Genomic DNA, 25050 nt, shown 5'->3' with positions numbered 1-25050 from the left:
TTATTGGCAGGATGAAAACTTTTAAATACTTTATAAGATCTATCTAAATTCTGGTCGATATGTTGAAATTAATCATTTAAGTTCAATCATCATTCAACATACCTTGCTTTACATTGGACTAGACTCACTAGGCCAATACTAACATATATTTCTCTTCCAAGCGTGTTCTTCATCTTTATGCAGTTTTTGTGCATTCTATGTGATTAAGTTATTTAGTCATGACCTCCAAAAAGGAGGGTATGTTTTTCGTTTGTTCGAATTTTATTGAACGGTGGAGGGGTGGGTCATGGGCCAAGGAAGAGCCCTTTGTTTTAGAGCAGATCCGGATCAGGTGGCAGATCCAGGAATTTTCACTTTGTTTTACAAGATGAGAAAGAACGTTATACTTTATTTCAATGGATTTTTCAGGATGATTCAGTTTACAAAGAAATCATCAGAGTGTGTTTTCGCTTAAATGATTACAAGTAAAATCAGACTCCATCCATCCATTATATATACTGCTTATCCCTTGAGGGTCACGGGAGACCTGGAGCCAATCTCAGCTGACATTGGGCGAGTGGCGGGTAACACCGTGGACAGGTCGTCTCCGTATCACAGGGACAACATACAGAGACAAACAAGCATTCACTCTTACATTCATATGTACAGCCTCCAATTAACCTAACATCAATTCACATGTTTTTGGACAATGGGACCGGAGCAGCTGCAGACACAGGGAGAACCTGCACACTCCACATAGAAAGACAAACTAAATATGCAGCATTGATATGATTATAATACAGATATCAAAGAGTTTTAACTAATATTACAATAGCAGTCAAAACTGAAACACACAGTGGAGGAAAAAGGTCAACAAACAAACTGGATCTAAGAGTGAACACAACCCAAAATCACTGACATCTATCAAACATTTTCCGTGCACTGCTTTATTTTACAACATGATTGATTTTGGTAAAATGCAAAAAGGTTCAATGTTCCTTTGATGCTCTGCGAATTGCCCAAGACAATATGTGCCCTTCTCTCTTTTCCTCTGAGATGTGAGCACAGAATAGCAATCATCAAAGCAAACATCATCATTCAAACGCCTGAGGGTGTACAATAAGCCTGTGCACTTCTTTGACGTTGGTTGCCACGCGCCAATAAACCGAACAAAGAAGAAGAAGGTCAGAGACTAACCATCTGCAAAAAAGTTCAACTTTGGTGACTTAGGTCATTTTAGTGCAGTTTTTGAAACTTTCTCAGTTACTCAGTTTTTCTGCTCTAACAGACAAAGTATCATTCAATGCAGAAGCTCAACCTGGTTCAGTGACCTTTCACCCAAACACTAGAGTAAGGGTCACGTGACGTCTGGAGATCTGCTCCATCAATCTGAGCAAAACTAAGCAAATCATAAGATTGACTAATAAAACCACCCGGAGACTTATCATGTCCTACATGAGGAGAACAAACTTCTGCCCTCTAGGAGGCGCTTTACTCTTTAATTACCCAGTCTTCAACAAAAGTTAATCAACAAAGTGAAAGGAAGTGATTAATCACTCCCTTCACATGCACCCCCACCACTCAAGACGTGAGACAATCAACCTATCCAACAAACTGAAACCTCTCCTCCAACACACACATTTACACTCTAACATGGACTATAACAACACACACATCACTCAATGTCTGCAGATTGTTACATATGCTCCTCAATGCAGTTGTAGATGTTCTTTTATGTTTTAAACCAGGTCGATGGTAAGTGATTGTCAAAGCACGTGATGCAGGACAAATTGACGTGAGCAGACATTACAGGGTTATCTTATCTAATATTAAAGTGAATTAACTTCAGAAAAGACGTGCGACAAACAAGGAACGTCCAGTGTTTTCTCAAGCCGTCTTTGATGATGAGTGGCATTAGCACAGAGAATAAGAAACCCAGGAGCTACTGCTGATCAAATCAGGGGAATCAGAGCAGAGGTAATGATATTACACACACACACACACACACACACACACACACACACACACACACACACACACACACACACACACAACACACACACACACACACACACAGTAGAAACAGAGACAAGAAATGCAACACAAGCATCTGCATTAGTCAGAGACTGACAACCAAAATCATTTCATCAGTCAGCTTTTACATCACTTAAGCTGCTTTCAGACATGCACTGAACTCAGTTCCTGAGTTACTCTGTATTGTGTGCATGTGTGAACGCAAATGTCCGAGTGAGACCTCCGTAGTTTCTGCTGACTTTCTCGGCCTGGCCCCCTAGTATAATGTCCATAGAAATCCAGGAGAAGTCGATGTGTGAACACAGCAGGGAATCCGCTGGATTCACCGCGAGCGACTGGGGCGGGGGGTGATTCTAACGCACGACAGAGGCAAACATCTGTCCATACTCAATTCTCCGAACCTCACCCCTCTGAAAACGGCTGTACTGTCAAAATCTGTATTTTTGTAAAGGTTTGCAACAGCATAGACAGATGATAGGCAAATCATAATTTCTAAAACTATTTATCTTATTTATTTATTTATACAAATCACTATTTTGCCTCAACAGACTTCACAATGTAAAAAAGTATTTGTTTTGCTTCATAAATAAGAAAAGTGTTTGTAAAAAATGCACACACATGAATAATTAGGTATCTGGTCTCAAGCAGCGCAGTACATTTGTGTGCCCCCTCTGGCGGTAAGCGTAATTACATAAACACTTTGGACTGGTGCATGTCATATTGAATGCCCTCACCGTCAATCACTTCACGTTTTAATTCTTCCTCTAAATTACCTTTTTTATCTGGAACAGAATCTTTTCTTAGATGCTTCGCCATTTATAGTTGCTGTAGCCTCTTTGTCTCCGTCACTACGACTGTTCACTTCCTCAAATTCTAAACCAATTCATACTGATTAATGTAACGCAACATCAGATTTAAAACTCCAGTGTGCTATGAAATACAGAGAGATTTACCTATCACTTGGAAGATTAATCAGCATTTGTGAACAACAGTCAACAGCTTGAATATAACAGACGTTCATTTAGATGTGAAAGTCTGGGACCTGGATTGTAAGGCAGGGATAGTGCACTTATATCCAATATTTTGTTGGACTACCCTTATTGTTGACTTTACACCCCCTCGCCACTTCTGAAACTAAGCTTACAGTCGTTAAAATGAGAACTGTCATGAATACACAACAGCAGGAGTCCAGGACTATGCTGCTTTCTTTGCTCTCCAACTTTATTTTATTTGTGCTTTTGTTACAACACTGATCAAAACGGTTGCACAGTGGTTTCACTGTTCTTCACATCTTGTCAGGCTAGGTTTGTATCACGCATTGTTCTAGGGGCAATGACACAGGAAGTGTACATTTGACAGACAGACAGCAGATAACAGGCGAGACATATTATGAAATTCAAAAAGGGAAGTCTGTGTGCTGATGAGTGGTCTTGATTCTGTGACGTTAACAACAGCTGAACAAATAAATGACATTAGCGCAGCCTTCGGCATTTTCTGAACAGTTAAGATAGAAGAGAATAAAACATATGCAGCCCCAAAGGGAAATTGCTTTGCCCATTAAGAGCTTCAGCAGTGCATGAAAAGACACAGATAGAGCAAATATTCAGTGTCGTTGATATGATGTCCTCACAGGAGGCAGAAGACAAACTGTTTGAAGATATGTAAAACATAGGGGGGAACTTTGAATAACTGTAAGCCCTCTGGTGATATCACGGCAGCTCCCCGGGACCATGGCAGCAAATCACAGATTGACCTCAATCAGCTCTCGCTGCAGATAAGGACGCTATTTCACATTTCCATGGAAAAGGCACAGCCAAAATGTTATACTGATTCTTTAAAAAGGGAAAAAAAGCAGGTCAGACACCGGTCATCAAGTTGTTACATCTATGAGTAAACTGCATTTAAGCCCAAAGGAAACCACAGACACAGTCTTGTTTCGTCTCTGTTTTGTTTCAGGTCGTTGTTTTCATAAATTGCTGGCTGCCGTCATTATCATGAAACTCCCTCTACTTTGTTGTGATTACAAGATCACAAAAATGCACCTCCGCCTCTCACAGGGCTGAATAAGACAGGAGCAGTTTGGACTTTAGAAAATGCTCTTTGCCTAAAAAACACCTGTATGCGTTACCTTTCAGCATCAAACCATCATTGACGTGCTTGTTTCTCTTGCAAACCTGCCAGACCGGAACAATAAGAGAAAGTATATTATCTCCTGATTCCAGAAATCTCTGTCTGTCTGCCTGTATGGGGATTTGGAGCAATTTGTATTTAATAAAGGGGCAACTAGCACTTTGTAGCAGCGCCGGCTGAGACTCTTCAATGTAATGGACGTTGCTCATCATGACAAAAGTCCATCCTCAGCAACGGCAACAACAACTTATTCTCCAGTTCGGTATTCCATTCCAAGCTTCACCAAACTTTGAATAGAGAGTTGAACAGCTCTTTGTGCAGCAGGGGTGACGCAGCTTCGGGGTTCTGCATGCGGAGTCCTGCAGAACACTTTTCACAGGCCAAGCAAACTGTCCATTCCACACAGGCGGGTTTAGAACAGGCACTGCATATTACAGAAATGCAGAAAGACAACATCAAAAACACAATATGATAACAAACAGCTCACATTTTCCAAGGTCACTGCATGAAGCTGAAAAAAAAAGACGAGTTAAACATTTTTTGCCTGTCATGGCCGCCTGATGGTTCAGTACAAAGGCTCTGTCACGGAGCACTCAGGTCATTATGATCCATTTTCTCCTTTTCATCACTGACAATTATAACGCGCCTGTGGGTTTTCAATAGCTTCCACACTTCTGAGGCCAAAATGTCGTCTCAAGGACAGGAAACGAAACCAGAACATTTAACCAGCCCCGTGTCCGTGTGCGCGGTGCTGACATCAGCTTTAATTCACTAATATCTCCACAACCAGATGGATTGAGGTCATTGTAGATCTGTCATCATCATCATGAATGTGATTTGGAACAGAGGGCAGTTCACTATAAACATATAGATAACGGCAGGACAGTGCGTCCCACCGCTGTACAGCACATAATACACGATAGGCAGGAATTCATCAAATACCTCTTATTAATATTAACTGTCCTGATTTTCTCCACATTCACTGATCCACTGCTAGTTTTCCACATAGTTTTCATTGCTTTGCCACATGCACCTCAACTTGCATATTTGCCAGCAGCAGTCATTCAATCTGACAAAACTATTTCAACTCAAGGTCCACTTGCTACCAACAAAATAATACAACACACAGTATGTGGTAAATCCTGTAACCACGACTGCATCCATAGAACTATATTTAAGTTTTAAAACACATCACTGTTTCTACGCCTCTCATCCACAAACACTCCTGGCCACGCCACCAAATACTGATTTAAAATGGAAAGGTTTTAGTGTAACAACCAAGCAAAATGACTAGATTGAGTGAGTACAGTCCTGAACATTGTCCCTCACAGAAAGCCTAAAATTGCTATGGAATAAAAAAATAACAAAGCTTCTACATATGTCTCCATGAGAAATCACCAGCCACTGATGAAGACCATGCGATAAAGTTTAAAGCAACAGACAATGCAAGTTAATGGAGTTGGATTGAGTACAAGGCGGAAGACAAACAGTGGACACAATATCAGAAACTTCCCCTCCAGACTGAAGTTTTATCTCTAATTGTCAGGCCACGTATTCACTCGCTTTAAAACACGCATCTCAATCATCTAAATACACTGTGTGCAGTCATCGAGAGTTCTGTGAGGAAAGTTCATGAAAAGTTGAAGAAGTCAGTGGAAAGTTAATCACCCATTCATGAAGGCAATGCAAGGTACACAGTCTTATCTATTCAATTTCAAAGAAGTTAAAAATGCATTTTTCCATTTGAATTTTCAAGCAGAAGTCTGTCACTTGTGTTGAATGTCTTTGTCTGAGTGCCAACAGAATCAGTGTCTTAGTGCAGAGAAAGAATACATTAATCCTAATGAAGTTGAAGCTCAAAATGAGGCCCGGTGGTTAAAAACAAGAAGGTTATTAAATCTTCTCTCTTATCACCTCTACCCCCTCCTCACCCCAGAGCAGAGAATATGACAAATCCAACGCTGACAATAACAGGACAGAGGTCAAATGGTTCTAAAGTACAGAGACAAGATTTTTTTTATTATGTGAATAAGTATGCACACCTGAGAGCTCAAATTAAGGCCATGTCTTTTTGAAGGCTTCCCATTCACTCAGTTTCATCCTATTATGAATGTCTAACATCTTTATAAATGTTCCCATAATGCTTTTCATGACTACAGTGATTATATTTTCTTGAGAAGGTTAATTTGTCTTCTTTGCAGGCGTTTAATTCACCTGTTAAAGTCCAGACTGCAACAAAGAGGTGCGAGTCTCTGCCAAAGTATGAAAACTCTCCTCACTAAGCTTGTGACTCAATCAGCAGCTCACCATGACTCGACCACAAAAGAGTCAATGTGTTTGTGCGGCTGGTGACTTTCACAGTCGCCTGTCCCCCCCATCACAGTACATCATCTGCTGTTAGGAGGAGACACCCTAATGCTGTTATCAGTCTCTGCCTGACACGGGCAGATGCAAAGACAAACACGTGCACAGACAAAGACACACGACCGAGCAGGAGGCGGCAAACACATGTGAGAAAAGAGGACGTCTACAGTGAAACTGAGCAGAAATGAAAGAAGTTGACAATTAGTCGAACAGCTACAGTTTCCCTGATCATTTTCAGGCTAAAATTGTAACACAATCACTTGTGGGTTTATTACTTTCTCTTTGTTTTATATGACAGTTAATGTTTGTGGGTTTTGAATAAAAAAAGCAATTTCATTTGAGCTCTGCGATGGTCATTTATCACCTTCTCTGAAGGTAATAAACTACACAGGTCGTCATCAATCATGTTTAGTAAGTTTAAATTGCAGCACTTACAAAAAGGTACAGTGTGTTAAGATATATTACAATTATTACAACAGACTGAAACAATTAATCTTGAATTAAAATAAAGAAATATGAAATAAAATAATGGACAGTTGGGCTCCTTAAGGGAAGATCATTCAACTACCTACAGACAATAGCTGCAACTAATGGTTACTGATTACTGAATAGTTGGGCCATTACTTTATTGATTAACAATCAATACTCTCTGTCTCTGCAGTGTCAGAAACCAAGACGCCATATTCAAATGTCTTGTTTCATGTGGTCAAGCGTCTAGAACCCAATGTCACAGTTTGACCGCCGCAAAATACTGAAGTACTTATAAAATACTGAAGTACGCTGAAACACAGACAAACGCACACACTTGTTGCACTTTGCATCACCAATAATGTATCAGTGCATGACATTTAGCAACGAGGAGGCGTGTGCCATGTCAGGACGCTACACACGGAGACACACTGGCGGCAGTGTCCCGCACAATGGTCTAGTGTGTCTGACAGAGTGTGTCTGTGTGTCTGCGTTTTATCTTCATGCGTGTGTGTTCGTGTGATTTGAACAAACCACTCAATGTCATTAGAAAGTGTGTGTGTGTGTGTGTCTGTGTGTGTGTGTACATGTACGCATGCCTGCTCGTGAAACAGTGGCCTCAGCAAAAGGAGACAAAAGTGTCCTTCCACTCTGCCCCCTCCAAACACCGCCCGTAACCCCACCACCATGGCCCACTGAGTCCCAGAGACCCCCTGTGTGCGAGGCCAGTGCTTATGTCTCCAGGTCCTACTAATTCATTTAATCACCTACTAATACCAGAGGAGGGCCAAGCTGATTAAAAAGCTCACTGAAACCATTCAGCCAGATAGCAGCAGGAGTTACAGCTGTCGAACCCGTGACTTAGACCATCATTCACCACACAGATACAAGCACTTCCCTCACTGCAGAAACCCTGTATCCCACCCTGGTCTTTAATCACTGGACTAACTTGGGTTCACGGTTGTGAAGTAAATTTCAGTGTTAATTACAGTTAAAAAAGAAGATGAGGGGGTAAATTCATTACAGGGTTTATTCACGGCCGAGATGTGAAACAGAGTATTGAGTGTTGTAAAGCGATGCAACGTTTCTCACTCAGTCTACATTCACTTCTTACACCACTTTTGGAAGATAACAAAGGGGATTATTTCGTAAAAGACGTTTGCACTGAAAGAGCTCGATCCAATTTCATGTTTTTAAAATGAGCAGTATGGCCTGTTGAATTGAAATGACTTCTCATTTCATGATCTGGCTGAACCTTTAATGCTTTTGCAAAGCAATGGCCTGCTCTGCTTTCATTACTGCGGCTTACGAAAAGTGAATGGACATCAGAGAGGAAACCAAATCCGTAACTTGAATCTCATGCGGTAATTGTCAACACAGTGTGGGTTACTGGTGTCGGGGAAGGTGATGGGTTCAGCTGGGAAATTGCACTGTAAGAAAAATCAATGAATTGGATCACCCACAATTAGCCCTCCAGTAAAAAAACGTGTTGCATTTAATCACGTGCTAATAGGCCCTTAACAGGTTGTAGCATACATAAATATCTAAATGCTCAGTGTAGTTTCCATCTCATTATAAAACAGCAGAAACTATTTTGGGACCAGAACCAGTGTTGAAGAAACACTGCACAAAAAGGCTACTGACACTGCACAGGGCCACTACAACAGGAAGTGGTTGGTTTTGACTGTTACACTGAGATTCAACTTCTGACCTTTCTGACAACTGCGGCCATTAGCCGAGACACGACCCCTGTCCATGTCAGACCAAAGTCAGTGGAGTCAAACTGACAGAAGGCAGGTCTGTGTTTGAAAGACCAGGAGAGGTGCAGTGTGTGGTGCATGAGTATTTCACAGAGCTTTACTGTTTTAATGTACTGATAGAATGTGAAGCTATTAAACAGTAAATACCATTTTCCCTAAGTGCATTCTGTATATTAATCTTTGGATCATGAATTATTTTGCTTCACTTTAAATAGAAACTGGGCAGTTTTCTTGCATTTCTCTGATTTAAGAATGTTTTTTTCCACTCTTGCGTTTCAAAAATGCCATTTCTATATTTTCTCTGCTAAATCAGCATTTAGTCCAAATACAACTTTTTGGACATTTGATGATTTCTTCCTGATGTGTCTTTTATTTAATATTCTCTATAAAGTTTCTCTGATATGAACAACTAATCCGACAGAGCTTTACGTCCAGATGTCTTTTTTACGTTATGCTTGTTTGTATCCTCTCCAGCTACAGCAGCAGTTTCCTTTTTAACATAAAAAAGAGGAGACATTACTCAGCGGCAGAGGAGAGCATATGAGTGGAAAGGGAAAAAAAGAGAGTAGCAGCTGCTGCAGCATGTAAACACATCAACAGAAAACCCTTCACTGAGTCACGGAGCTCCTCACACACACACACACACACACAAACACACACACACACACACACACACACACACACACACACACACACACACACACACACACACACACACACACACACACACACACACACACACACACACACACACACACACACACACACGCGCTTTCAGACTCCGATCTTGAACTTTGAAAAGCATCCTAATGGATTTTCAATGTCCAATTAGGAAACAGGCGGCCTCTTCATTACAGTGGAACACCGCAAATGGTTAAATTTAGAAGAAAGCAAAATGCAGTTACACGTCTTATAGAGTATTTTATACATTATTAGCAGGCCTGGGTATCATTTACAGCGCTTGTGATGATGTAATACCAAAACCAAAATTGCTCTGTGAGATAAAACATGATTTCCACAAAACTGTCTCATTTTCTTGACGAGGCTCGATGAGAAGATATTATACCGCTCTTATCTCTGCACGGTAAATATGAAGCTACAGCCAGCAGCTGGTTAGCTGGGCTCAACACAAAGACAACCTAGAAACAAAGGGGAGCAGCTTTGCCTGATTCTGCATAAAAATAAGAAAATCCACCTACCAGCATATTAAGTATAATAAACAATAAACATGACTGTTTGTTAAGCCACACAATTGCCACACAAAGGCCTAAATGAAGATAACTATAACTTTAAGTGTGACATTTCATTCTTGACTGATTCTGATTCCCGATTAATTCTTCCATTCCTCCTGGACTCTGTAGCATCCCTCAAATACACACACCCCAAAACTTAAATCTCATCAGTTATATGAATCAATCCTTTCTCTTAGGTGGATCTGTCAGAAAAATGGAAAAAAATATCACCCCCATGCTTTCATTTGAAATATTTCAAATCGGTCTGTAATAAAATTTGAGAACAAAATGGTTTTTCTGAGATTATCTGTGCACAACCTCACAGGCCAGAGTTTTTGTTTAATGGCTAATCTTGATCTATCGTAACACCCATGGACATTTGTGAGAAGTTTTCCACTGCAAATTTGTCCGACCTACTCAACACCCACTCAACTGAGGCCCTCTAAATGTTTAAATAGCTATTATTCAATATTAGTGAAAAAAAAGTGGCTTATCAAAAGTGCTGCCATTTCTGAACACCAAGATTAATTCATTTGAGTCATGGTTCAAATCCTCTCATAACTTTGTTTAAAGAGATGAAAATGATCTGTTATAGTTTGTGAACTCCCAGCTCAAACATAGAACATCCTCTGTTGCTGTGGGCTAGTTTTTCTCGTCCTCTGCCGCTGTCACCTATATGGCCTGGGACCAGTTTATATGGGCCTGGACATACTCCCTCCAAAACATAGGAAGTACAGTATCTCCTGTCACGTCTACGCTGATGATTCACAGCTGTACCTCTCACTAAAATCGAGTGATTCCCTAAAGCCTCGCCGAGACTGTTTCAAGGACATTAAAAGCAAGATGGCGAATAATTTCCTTCAGCTAAAGTGTAGCAAAACAAAATTAATCATCTTTGATCCCTTGAAGTCCAGAAGCCATCTGATTAGTAAGCTGGGCCACATCACGCCATTTGTGAAGTTTCATGCAAAAATATCTGGGTGTTAAAATTGATTCTGAGCTGTCTCTACAAACAAATCCATTCTTTTTATATGTAGTTAATCTCAATTAAGAGTCATTTCCAGACTCAAGCCACGGTTTTATTACATCATGGCGGGACTAAAAGTTAGAGTCCAACCCTCACTTCTCTTCATGGCTTCAATTCATCTGAATACAATTATTCACTGGCTCTCAGCTCCTCGGTCTCTTAGATCAGACAACAACATCTCCCTTGTGTGTCCCACGGTCTCATTTTGCAGTTGCTGCTGCATGTTTGTGGAACCAGTCGCCGTGAGAAGGTCTCAATTCATTATTCATATCTAGCTGTTTATTGTTTTTATTGGTATATTTCTCTTTGCATTTCTTTACTTTATATTGTTGTAGTTTTTGTATTGCACTTTACTTCTATAAAAAAACTGTACACTGTAGATTTATTCAAAATCATGTTGCATCATTGAGTTAACTCATCTTATGTCAAAAAATGACCTACTGTGTTATAATACACCACTTTTTATTCAATCAACAATCTAACTCTTCCCTCTCTTTCTTCCTTCCCTTGCCTATTTTTCCTTCCTTCCTTCCTTCCTCCCTTTATCAGCCCTATCAAGTGTTCACTCCTCCATCCCTCTCTCCCTCTGCGTCCTCTAAGAGGACCTTTTTATTCTGTCTGGATTACTTGTCCTAGTTGGCGCTAGGCGTGCTGGTGGAGAGAGAATATATTTCCTCCTGTGGAGCCTTGATTTAAAGCACTCAGGTCAACTTGATTCTGGGTCACTGTCTCCCCTGTCGTAATGAACCAGGGCAGTGCTAGACAGCTCACTGCATATCGACTAAACCAAGGTGTTGAGGTGCTACAGGATGCCACGGTTGGCCGGCTGCAATCAGAGCTGAGCCAGGAAGTAGCAACACTTATTTTGGTGGCTTTAGTTTTAGTGGCCAAAAGTGATTGAATATTCCACTGTGAACATGAAGCAATAAGCTCAGCTCGGATCATAAGCGCTCAAATTACATTAGCTTATGTCCGCATAAGCCGTCTACTTGATGCTTGTAAAAAAACAAGCCAGCAATCTTGCAGTAAATCCGTGTTTCTCTGCCAGGACTGATCCTGCAGGGCCTACTGACCAACATGTTAGTGACCAACATATTAATCACTGCAACACACCACTTGTGTTGGCTCCACAGTCATGCTCAGATCACATTATAATTCCTATTAACCTAATTCATGTTAGTGCTTCGTCCTGCCTGACACGGCCGGGTCAACACTGGGCCAACAGACCCACCACTGTTCTGTCTTCAATGAAGTATTCAGCCAACCTGGTCAAAACCAGAACACGCTTCTAATGACCCCATATGGAAAGGTGTAAGACATCGGGGTCAATGCCCTATTCAAGGCAAATCCTTGGGCAAAGCAAACATTCAACCAAGATGGTATAGTTCCAATTTGTTTTAATTGCAGTGACAAACATGTTTTAACTAATTTATGAGACTAAATGTTCTGTTGCTTTTAGGAATTCTCCCATTTCTCAGGGTAGTACTTAATCAATGAGTCGCAGCAGTTTGTCTTTTAAAAACCTGCATCTTTACATTCTCTTTAATTGAGCAATAATAATTCTAATAAATCTTCCATGACACTACAACAAACACAAGTTGTTTGTCATCGTTGTGCAGCAGTATTTGTTTTTCCTCACTCTTTAAAGCATGTTCTCATTCAAAGAAAGATTTTTCTTGTTACCCTACCTTACCGTTTTTTATCTCTCGTTTTGAGTGAGGGGAGGCAGCGCCACAGGCAAAAAATGATAAATATACTTCATCACAACAGCAAATAAGCCTGAATAAGCCCAGAGATTTTGGCATTCCACTTTGATTCAGTCTTGCAATGTCTCTGAAGATATGTCAAACCCATCTAAGGACACGTGCATGTTACTAAACATTGCTTGGATAAGCTTCCAACACTGCACCCTTAAGTACACAAGAAATTATCTGACTCTTAAAGGGGACTCACGGCAGCTGAATCGTGGTGGAACAAAGACCCTTTTAGTGGGATAAATTCGAAAAAGGGGTTTGAAGGTAATCCAACAAAAGTTACGATTTAAAAGAATGCACAACAACACTTTCAAGAACAGAGAAACTACAAAAGCAACCTGCCCCCTTTTCAAACACCGAGACATGCGGAGATGTGCTGTCAATCTGCTACATTGTTCTTGTGTGGTGAGAATAAAAATGAAGCTGCATAATGTGGAAGAAGAAAACAACACTTGATAAATACTTGGCAGGTAGTTTCATAGTTCCAATTCTCACCTGGAACTGATCCATCTTGTCTCACAATCAAACATCTGCCAAGGGTGGTAATAATGTCAGGAAGGACTTCTCAAATATTTTGACATGTTTTGATATACGACGATCAAGACTGCAGCAGTCTAATTCCTATGCAGCACCTTTTTTTTTAAAACACAAACCGATAATTTGTCCTTAGACCACCACTAAACCAGGAATAAAATCTTTGTTTTCTCTTTGTTTAGAAACAATATAAATAATACTTTGCTAAGTAGAGACGGAGACACAAATCTATATCAACAAATACATGTAGAAACATTTTCCATCCTTGAGCAAGGCCACCACTGCCTCAGCAGCAGGTCAGAAAGAGGCCGAGGCCTCAGATCGCCCAGCAGACAGGATGCAAACTGAAGGATTTAGAGCAATCTTACTGTGCATCTCCTAAGATTCTTTGTTTATCTTTGCTCGTGTAGACTGATGTTTCTCACAAGGAAAGAATGATCTGCTAAGGAAGCCTTTTTAAGTTAATTAAAACACATATTGTCAGCAGTGCTATTATTCTATCACGAAATCAACCAAAGGAAGATATACAGCACTTCAAGAATCGATCCTGTCAAAAAAAAAACAAGATGGCCAAACAGATCAGCATCCCTGTTACCATCTTTAGAGGCAATTCTATCAAGTGTTGTGACTTGTATGTGATTCTTGTTGAGAGGTTTTACTTCCGTGTTTGCCTCAAGTGGGAACATGAGCTGCCTTTTTTCCAGTTAGATGCTGAAGCAGATTGGAAGTTGAAGGGGAAAGTTACAAAATATATTTATATTCAACTATTGCTGTGGCAAACAATTAACTGTGGCCATATTGTGTTTTCTATTAACTTAATAAGGACATAATTAGTTAGCGTAGATAGATATTCAATCTACAATGAAGTAAAACAAGAGAGAACTGAAAATCCTCACAATTACTCTATCTCAAATCTCTAAATGGCTGCAAATAACCTTTCTGCCAATTCACTTATCTATTAATTTATTGCGGTAATAGTCATTACAGCTCAAATTGCATTTTATTTCTAAAAAAACATTCACCAAGGCAATTTGTTTGTTATTTGATAACACAACAATGATGGTCACTGCAGTGTTGTGGAGGGGGGGGGGCATCAAGCCCTAACGCGCCATCTTGCACAAGTATTGCATAATTTATTCAACACAGACATGTGCTCAAAGATGTGACACAGATTTTTTTCCTTTCACACCTGCCTATGACCTCCTGGCCTGTAAACGTCTGATTTTCCTACATAATTTAACAAGAATGTTGCAGGTTCCCTTGAGTGAGCAGCTTAAACACAGACATCTGTACCTCGGTTTTACAGTCGGTTAGGCAAACTTGGAGAGCAACATCACTCGCCTGTTGTCAACAGCAGGCAGTAAAGATTCATGCCCTGCCATGTCCAGAGAAGAGTTTAATTATTCATCTTACTCTGCCTCTGTTTGCCATCTGTTGTCTCATCTTAGTTTTGGCTCTTTTTATTCCTTGACAAACATGCAGCTTTTCTTTTACCATGTTTCCCTGTTAGATCAGCAGAACAGCGTGCAGGCCGGAGGTGGCAGTGTGACAACCAGGTTTACAGCTTACAAAAACAAACCTAAAGCCTCCAACCCTTTCCTACACTCCTCTCCTTCCCACAAATCAAGACGGATAAATGTCCTGACCGGTGGTTTTCTGCAGATTTTCCTGCGTGGGAGGTTTTCACAAAAGGCTTCAACCCCAGCGGAGGGTAAAAACCTGGCCTGCAGCCGCACTGCACAACAGCAGCAGCCCATGTCTAGAGCCTGGTGTCCTGTCCCGGGTCTGGGTGGGGCTATTCGTCCTTCTGCTCCACACTGACATGAGCGAGTTGTGTTTATTTTGGACCAATCTGTGTGTTTATTTATAAAAAGGGTTTGACCACAGCACGCCCTGTCCTCCAGGTTCTAACTACACCCCCTGCTGCACTCGTCCGGTTCACTATCACCAGGCAATTTTGAGAATATCCTCTCTTCTTTTGTTTCATCGCTCTTTTCTAAACTGTTCCTCCCACTGCTTTTCCCTGCCAGTCATCCCTCCCTCTCTCTCCCTGTCTGGAGCGCTGTCCCTCTGTTGAGTCATTTCACTGCCTAATGATGGTTTGAGTCCCCGGCTAAGTCCCAGCCCGAGTAAACAAGGCTCAGACTCAGCCAGCCTGCAGTAAGTGTCACTTCTTATCCACTACTAAACCAAGATGGGCGCACATTGAGCCATGCGCTGTCCCAGTAACTGCCAGCATGGGCATAGTAAGAGCTGTGCTTGCGGATTTCTCTAATTTTACTACAAACAAAGCAAAGCTCTGTGTGTGCTTGTTGGATTCAGAAAAGTAGAGGCAGACAAAAAGGATGAGAGTACAGTTGATCTCCACAATCTGCTCCACAAGCTGTTCCTCCTGCTGGACAGTTTGGTGATTCTCAGCGTGCGTAAGCTGAGTGAGCTTAGTTGTCACTTGGGGATTGTTCGCAGCAATTGAAGGTCAAGTTAAAAAGTGGGAGTCAGGCCACAAATCAATTGATAACGTTGACTTAAAACTTCAAGTCCATAAGTTTCTGCACTTATGATTGTAGTTTGAATCGGAGACAGTTTGTCAAACACATGATTTCATCCAGATTTAATGATACTGGGCGAAGTCGGAGATAAGTTCCCGTTAAGATGTGGTATGGTTTACGTACAATCAGAGCCTATCCGCAACAAATTAGGTTTATATTCAACTTCATCACCAAAGTATAACCACACCTTGAATTCAACGACCCACCAGACAGTGGTTGTGAACACAGCTCCCAGTTGCAGACTCTGCTTGTCCACCACCATAACCAACTCCTAATCACTCCACTGTCATCAATAAATGAAGTGCTTCATTTATTAAAAAATAAAAAAAACACTACCTCTGAACATAATCCAGGTGGTGATTACTCTTCCCACGCAGTGTAATTGGGGAAACAGCTCAGTAGTGTGTGAACATCATTTCTAAGAGACAATTATATCACCGTTTTCAAGAAAATGATTCACTGAGTGAAGATTGACATCCACGCACACTTCATCCCATAATATATTCCACCTTCAATCATGCCCACATTACTTCACTAACCCGTGCACTTCTGTCAATTTACAGGGATGTGCTTAAACAGGCAGGGGCAATCATTCCTGGAAATGGTGGTAAAAAAAACCATCTGCATTTCAATAAGGGAGCAATAATGCAAACGTATGAAAGTGTGGAACAACAATCCGTCAGCGTAAAGGGAGACTGGCAGAGTTAGAAGCAGTCAATCACACCTCCGGTTTTCGATTTAACGAAACAAAGAGTTAAGACATCAACTACAATGTAATATTTCCAAATTATGTCCAGTTTTTGTAGTAGGAATTGATTCTCACTCAATATTCAGATCCGGATCTTACTGGTTAGCTATTCTGCTAGATTATCAAAGCACATTTGTCCATATTTATCTTTTTAATGTTAGAAATTGCTCACATCAATTTGGATTTGCACAGTCACAGATTACAATTTGAGAAATGTGCCTGTTTTTTTCCTTGAAAGTTATTGCAGTAGTTTATGGTAAAATAGCAAAACAAAATCTTATTTCCTCGTGTTAAAAAACCCTTTTAGAAGAAATACGGGAGCTGCAACAAAAACCAAAACACTTGTTCCTTTAAACTAAATATCTTTGAAAGCTGTTAACATCGTGTTAAGCCACCCTGCTGAAAGGACAGAACAGAAGAACAGAACTTAATCAGTGGAGGTAAAAAGATATCTGGACTCAAACCCTGCAGGGACTTTGAGACACGGCGGTAGATAGCTGAACATGTCACTGCATCAGAGCTGGAGCAGTACAAAGATCAGAACTGTGCCACATGTAAACTTCCTGCTCCTTCTGTAAATTAAGGCTGCACCCGGTTCAGACGCATGCTGAGGATCACCCAGCATCTTGTCTAGACACTTTACACAGTTGGTCTCGTTTGAGGATTCCTAAAAGGAGGCTTTCAAACAAAGTTTTATCAATATTTTATCAACTTTTTGAAGGAATTCCTGCTCTGAAGAAATCACAGCTGAAGAGCATCGGTTATCAAGACTTTAAAACACGAGTGGTTAAAGTGTGTGTGTGTGTGTGTGTTAAAAACACTCTGCCACCCTCGAAAAGGAAAAAAGATATAACCTGTAATATAATAGGATATAACAAAAGATAACACTTGCAGATACTGGACATCTTACATTTGCACATAGAACCACAAAATGTTGGGACACACACACACGCACGCACGCACGCCTTGGTACAAGCAGGTACCAGAGTGTGTGGTCAATTTTAGACCAATGGGTGCAGAGCGCTGACAGAGACGTAAAACAGAGCAAACCAGACATTAAAGGGCCCATCGCCAACAGCTCAGGCAGGATTCATGAAACAGTCTTCAAAAAGCATGCACACACACAGACACACACACAGAGACACACACAGAGAGAGGGACTGTTCCAACAACACTTTCAATGTTGACTGAATCTTTGCTTTGAAGTTCCACAGCTGCGCTCATCTAATCTGAAAAATGCATTTTGCTCATCAGGAGATGTGGACGGTGAGTATTTTCAGAGGCCTTATATTCAGGATGTATGAAGGCTGCGTGAAGAGGGGTCGAAAAGCAATGTTTTTAGAAGCTTATAAGTCTATTATGAAGATTCCCTATACTAGGACACCGGGAAATCCACAGATATCTAGTGCTTATCAGTGACCATGTGCTAAAGTCAAACTACAGCAGAGAGGCCGAGGCTTTCTGTGCTTTCCTCAACAATGTGAGGAAAAAAACATTACAATGCCCCCCCCTCAGCCAAACGCCTTCCTGAACACAGTGCAAGCCACAAACTCCATGAGCTCACTTCCTGTTCCCAATGCTTCACCGAATCTGATTGGTTGCTCTGCTTCAAAAAGAAACAATCTGCAAGATGTGCTGGGCTTTAACACAGTAGCATGCAGTGATCTACAAATACAACTGAGTCATATGTGCATGAAAGCCTTTAAAGACATATTTAACTTCTGCTTTCGTGGAACCCACACACAGTGCTGGATGGACGCCAGCATGAGTAATATAAGAGTGAAAATCAATGTGTCCTGTTTGAATCCTTCATAAGCCGTTTTCAGACATGAACTCCGGAAAATGTCTGGACAATCGGATCTGGATATTATCCAGACTTTTCACATATGAACACACAGCAAGAGATTGTCTAGGTCAGACATGTTCACATTAATAGTTCTTCGATCTCATTGTCTTTCCAAATTGACATCTTCATTGGCATTGTCTACGTTTATGGCATCTCTTTTCCATCCTGAGATATTTGTATTCTTTTGGGGGGGGGGGGTTTTGTTTTGCATTTGTCAGTCGTTGTCATCTAAACGCTTATTCTGCATTCTTACATGGGCTCACTGAGACATTCTCCGGAGTTTTTACTAGGGGGTTGGAAGGAACAACTCCTGAGAATGTCGGGGAGCAACTGACTCAGACATTTGTGTTCTCACATACAGCCCCTACGGATATTCCAGGGGACCATCATGTTCAGTGCATGTCTGAAAGCAGCTCAAGAAAATCACCCGTGTCACATGTTTGTTGACTTCATACTTTTTAGATATTGTAATCAGTATTTAAAGGATTTTATGATATAAAAAAATTCAGAATACAGGACAACCATAACTGCAACACACCAATCTGGGCTTAATGGCAAAGTGGCAAGACGGAAACCTCTTCTCAGTGAAAGATGCATGTAAGAATGAAGTTTGTAAAACAGCACCTTAAAGGACTATCAGAATGCGAGAAACATGGTTCTCTGGTTGGTCAGATATCAGCAATAAGTCGTGAAGAAAACAAGATCGGCTCATCACCTGCCCAATACTGTTCCCACAGTGCAGCATGGTGGTGGCTGCATCATGCTGTGAGGGTGTTTTTCAGTGGTCAGGGTTATCGATGCTGAACCAGACCAAAGTACAGAGATATCCTTAATGAAAACCTGGTTCAGAGCAGCCAGGACATCTGACCAAGGTTCATCTTCCAACTGGACAATCATTCTAATGATACAGCCACAGGAGCACTTTTGAGACGCCTCTGTGTGTTTCATCGAGTGGCACAGGCAGAGCCCTGATTTGAGCCCAGTCAAACGTCTCTGGAGAGACCTGATAAAAGCTGACCACTGGTGATCCCCTTTCAACCTGACAGAGCTCGAGAGGATGTGCAGAGACGAATGGCCGAGAATCCTCAACTCCAGGTTTGCAAAACTGTCATCACTGCCAGAGGTGTTTCTGTTTTCCAACTATTGAGCGTAGACTGATGAGGAAAAAGATGAATTATTTAGCATGAGGCTGCAACATAACAAAATCTGAAAAAATTAAGCGACTGCCCTTTCTGAATACACTTTCATCACATCACCAACCACTAACTGAAATATCCCAAAAAAATAAATAAAGAGGAAAAGTTCAACTACCATTGATTTCCTATTCGGTTGTTCTGTAACGATGGTGTGCAATCGGTCAGCGGCTTCATTAAGATGAATTGCCTCTATGGTGATCCCTCCGTAACAGCAACTGAGACATAAGAAGATTGAAGACTTGAGCCTTACAAATTTACCTGAAACCTTAAAAATCCCATTTGAAGATAAATTGATTCATCTGGAAAAAGACCATATGCAAATTTAAATTCTTACAGGATTCTTACGTACAGGACGGATCGACTGAGATGGCATGGCACCAAAGCTCTTCTCTACGATCAATGATGTTTGTGGTTTTATCCTCAGTGAGAGGTCACATGAGGATATCCCAGCATCCATCAGCAGGGGATCCAGCATTACGTCTACTGATCACTTAAGTATCCCTTCAGGCCAAACACCCCCCCCCCCACTCCAGGGACATAAAGAATACTATAATTTAGACACCCACTTGTTTTAATTAGGTGTCTTTTTATTTTGCAGTAAACTGCGTCATGCCACCACCGTGATTATTCAAAAACATTTCATTTTAGGCAAATATTTTGTGGTTCCACCTTCTCATTTTTGACAACTTGCCCGTTTTCTTGTTGCCACTAATTTTGAAATATTCCTTCCTTAACAATTTCCACTCAGTCACTATACAAAAGTATAACCTCTCAAGATGTAGAAAACCATCACTTCTAAATCAACGATTAGAGTTTATCACAAATGCCCAAGTGGACCAAATGTGACAGTGGACTCAAAGGGCCTCTAAGTAGCCTTGATAGCTGCCCTGAGATTTGCCTGTCTCCGTATTAAGACCCAGATTAGCAGGCAGTGCCCGGTTGCTCGCTGTAATCAGAACGCTGATCTAGTATAATCGCTTTTCAATAGTAGGCAAGCACAGTGCTATCAGACACGGCTCAGAGAGGACACCTTAGGCAGCAGGGGGTCAACAAACAGACTTCCAACTCAAATCATAAGAAATAGACTTCCCGTGAGGACTAGTAAAGGGAAACAGTTTTTTAAGTACAAATTTGAAACAGTACTTGGTGGTTGTAACTGTGTTGACATGACTTTGATGTCAGTTACAGACGGTGCACTGCTCCATCCCTGGTTGTATTTAAGGCTAAAGTAAAGCCGTTGTTTTTTTCGTGTGCCTCCGAGGCTGCTCCGGCTTCAGCATTTTTATGAGCAACAGCCAAATCACCGTGTCGAATAATTAAACATCAGTTTCTGCACAAAACTACTGAGAATATATTACAGAGGCAGCTTATCAGTGAAGAGGGAGAAGTGAAGGAAAGCGGTGGGGCTGCTCAGACACTCAGGGGAATATTATTTTGTCATAACACTGAAGACAGCCAACTGTCTGATCAGAGGAGAAACCAGAGGAACTGTTGGTTGTAATGTGGAGCAGTGCATTGGTCATATGTACAGTACATGTGTGTTTATGTCTGTGCATTAGGTCTGAACAAACATTTTAAAACATCTGTTACTGTGCATAATTTCCCTGAATATCCATCTTAACTGCATGTGCAATAAACAAATCCCTAATGCAACGATGAGTTTTGAATAAAGAGTTTTCAATCTAGCACAAATTTCCTGAAGCACAACTCCATGTCACAAGATTGCAAATCCTAAATATATTGAGTTTACTGTCACGCAAGAAATATGAAAGCGGCAAATCCCCACAATTGAGAAGCTTGAAAGAGTCTTTGGGGTTTTTTCCTTGCTTGAAAAATGACCTAGAAGATTAATCATTACTTAACATAATTGTTGCATTTGTCAACCGACTTATTTGTTGTATAACTGATTTGACAGACATATTTGATATTTGCCGACGGCTTACAATACCCTCTGACTGTATCATATTGACATTTTGAAAATAAAAGACTCAGCAGAGCTTAACAGTACTTAAGCTTTCAGATCAAGTCAGTGGAGTCAGTCCATTTTTAGTCAAAACAATTTGTTTTCGAGTCATAATTTTGTCACTAAAATGCCAGAAAATAGAGAAAAAAAACATGTTATAATATCTCATGGACCAAAGTGACACATTCAGATGCCCTGTTTTGTCTCAACGGCATTTAACAATCCCAAGATATTAAATGTATTATGTATGTAAGGAAACCATTAGTTAGAAGCGCATATTTGATATTTTTGTTTGAAACGACAACCGATTAATCTCTTTTCTGCCAGTTGACTATTAATCAACTAATTGTTGAAGCTCTACCTGCAGTTTATCATTTTGAGGCAGCACTGCTCTCTACAAAGGATCAGTGGCAGAAACACTTTGCACCTGAAGCCCTGTTTTCCGTGGGAGAGAACAAAGATGCTGAGCCTCAAAGCAGTTTTAAGTTTGACTTTGTTTTGTTGGCGCAACCAGTGACAAGAAAAACTGCCTGCGACATAACCTGAAAGCAACATGTAACAAATGAGGAAAATGTTTCATCCACCCAAACACTTCTTGAACATGGAAATTAATTTTTTAACTCTGCCTCCTTGCCAAAACAGTCTTTGCTAAGCTGGTTGTTTTCTTTTTAAATTCCCCAGGCCTTACTGGCAATGTACGACACATTGGTGTCAAACCTTTGCTGCGCTTTGCCGCTGAACCCCGTCCTACAATGAGCACAGTTCCCACCACTGATCATATGTAAAGAGCCAGAGGCTGAAGTGACTTATGGGTTTAGTTTATCACGAGTCAAAACTAAAACAAAACTATATATTGTTTGGTTCAGCCCTGAACTTTGTCTGTGGGAGATAAGGTGCACAGCACAAAGTGTCTTAAAGCTGTCACACAAATACAATCTAGGTGTATGCACAGATACACTCCCCCTTTTGTGAGGTCTATGAATGTGTAAATACAGCGTTGTGTGTGTGTGTGTGTGGCGGATTGTCCCTCTCTCTAACAGCCCATTTCTAACGTGAGCTGACAGGCGGTGCCGATTCTGAGAGAAACCGCAGGAGGAAAGCGCTCAGGACGTCTCCACACATAAAACATTTAAAGGCCAACACTGTCAGGCACCTACCTTAACCAAGTCTGCATCTGGCACAAAGTGAGAACAACACAGCCACTGATGGTGGTGTGTGTTGGTGTGTGAACATGAGGCAGTGAATGAGGGCAGCAGAAGAAGAGACTGGAACCCTCATGGTACAGATCTGTCGTCATTGTGATTCTAACAATCTCATAGATTCTCGATGTGGCCTAGTCTCATTATAGGACTGATACAATTGGTCATTTGAGTCATTTATTGCTTCAGGCTTTTAAAATCTGAGCATTTTCCTGCTCATCTCTATTTTATGGTGGATTAAATCATGTTTGGGTTTTGAACTGGACAAAACCTTCCCATTGGACCCTGGGAGAGATTAAAGTGGAATCAACACTCACTGTTAAGCTGAAGCATGTGGTTAACTGATTAAATAAATCAACTGGTAGTTCAATCAAAAAGCTTATGAGTTTTGATAATCAACTAATATCAAGCCAAATACTTTCACCATATTGTCACAGTGGATGAAGAGAGAAACGTGGGTCCTTTTCCCAGTTTTCAGGCATTTTTACCAACAGTGATGGATCAGCAATTCAAGTGATTGATCAGGGAATTGTACTGATAATGAAATCAATCGTTATCAATCAGAGCCGTTTGAGGATATTGCTGACTCCTGCTAACTCAAATGTTACTTTGCCAGTTTTAATCATGAAATTATGATAAAGGGTCTTTATCTATATTGCAAAACTATTGAATATGTTCTGCTTCTATCGTCCCATGTGTCGCTTTTCTATCTTTTCTATCATGTTATCATTTGAAATGAAATGTTTTGACAGTTTTGTTGTGCAAAACAATACAGATTTGAACTTCTGCTCAGGGAAATTAGAGCTAAAATACGCATGTTTCACCATTTTCTGATGCTGAATGAAGGATTCACAGATCGGTTTGACAAATCACCAGATTACTTCAGGATAAAATAAACATGAGCAGCTCAAACTGCCATATTGGAAACAAAATGTAAAAAGGCTTTAAAAAACTCACATTTGCAGTATCGGAGCCATGAAATCAAACATGTTGCACGTAGAAAAAACGAGGGGAAATGAAGGTGTTTGCAAATTTCCCATTGAAAACTTTCGAAATCAGACAACCGCTCCTCCTCGGGAGCCTGAAGCCCTCATCGTGGACGGTGCTGGCGGCTCGGTCGTTACTAAACTACAGAAAACCCTCCAACCGTTTCAAACTGGGTCCAAGTGTCCCAGCAGTGGGAGAACAAGCCCACGAGCCAGCAGCAGGACAGCGGTGTAACGTGCAAACATCCCGGGGAGGATGTTGAAGCTAATCTCGAACCAAAGCGGCGGAATTTTTTTTTTCAAGCAGCTGCGGAAACGACGGTTAAACCCGCGGCTTGTTGAGCCGGTAAAAGTCGGCTCGCTCCAACCGCTCCAACAAGAGCCCGGACATGCCTCTCTCCTCCTGCCCGCTGCCGCCGCTTCTCTCCCTCCGCTGAGAGGAAAAAGAAAAAACCTCCTTCTTCCCCCATTCGTGGAGTTGCGACCCCTCACTCACTCACTGACCCTCCCGGCAAACACACTGTCACCACGGCTGGATGTCTGCACTCACCTCCGAGAGAGAAGCGAGGAGCCGCCTGCGAGACCCCGGAGCTTCCAACTTGTCCCGTTAGTACAGACACGGCCGAGCTGCGGAGAAACGCTTAGTGTGTGTGTGTGTGTAACTGTGTGTGTGTGAGAGAGTGCGTGTAACTCTGTGTGTGCGTGTCTGCAGCGTCTCTCTCCTCTCGCACTCCTCGGGGGGCGGGGCTGACCAGGAGGAGGAGACACAGGGGCGGGTACAGCCACAGTGAAGAGGCAGGAGCGCACCGAGAGGGGCCCGGGCCCCGGCACAGGGGGGTCCGAGCCCCTCCGCTTCCATCAAATTAATCTATCTACGAATGCCGCGTTCCATTACACCTCGGATAACCCGAGTTGATGGCGTTCCAGTTGCACAGGAACAATGTTTACGTTAGCCAGCGAGCCATTGATAGCAAAAACAGTTCATAATAACGCATTATGCTGTTTCACACATACTTACAACGTAGTAAAACATCCACAGACAGTAATTGGACAGTACTATGTGTACTATGCATTTAAGTCGAAATTCCGACTTGACGGGGCGTTCCAGTTTAAAATTCTGACTCGGGGGTCGGAAATTCCAAGCTTCGAAGTTCAATTGAACACGGCGTGAGTCCAGAAATCTCTTTTTGTCTGTATGTGGAACTTATATCTCAATAACTATTTATCTTATCAGTTACGCACTTGACATGAATATTGTCCAATTTGGTGGGATTTGGACAC

At 41.4% G+C, this 25050-nt stretch overlaps 1 protein-coding gene across 2 annotated transcripts in view; it reads right to left on the bottom strand.

Moving 5' to 3' along the window:
- Nucleotides 1-24466, bottom strand: part of ppp1r16b (protein phosphatase 1, regulatory subunit 16B) — a 73361-nt gene extending 48895 nt beyond the window's left edge. Inside the window, exon 1 of one of the 2 annotated variants that reach the window (XM_035152564.2) lies at nt 24320-24466. The gene's annotated coding sequence lies outside the window, so the exon portion shown is untranslated. The other variant, XM_035152570.2, reaches the window with a different exon arrangement.
- Between the last annotated feature and the right edge of the window lie 584 nt (nt 24467-25050).

The sequence above is a fragment of the Hippoglossus stenolepis genome, chromosome 3 (genome assembly GCF_022539355.2).
Source record: "Hippoglossus stenolepis isolate QCI-W04-F060 chromosome 3, HSTE1.2, whole genome shotgun sequence".
Classification (NCBI taxonomy): Eukaryota; Metazoa; Chordata; class Actinopteri; order Pleuronectiformes; family Pleuronectidae; genus Hippoglossus; species Hippoglossus stenolepis.
This window is presented reverse-complemented; position numbering and strand designations above follow the sequence as displayed.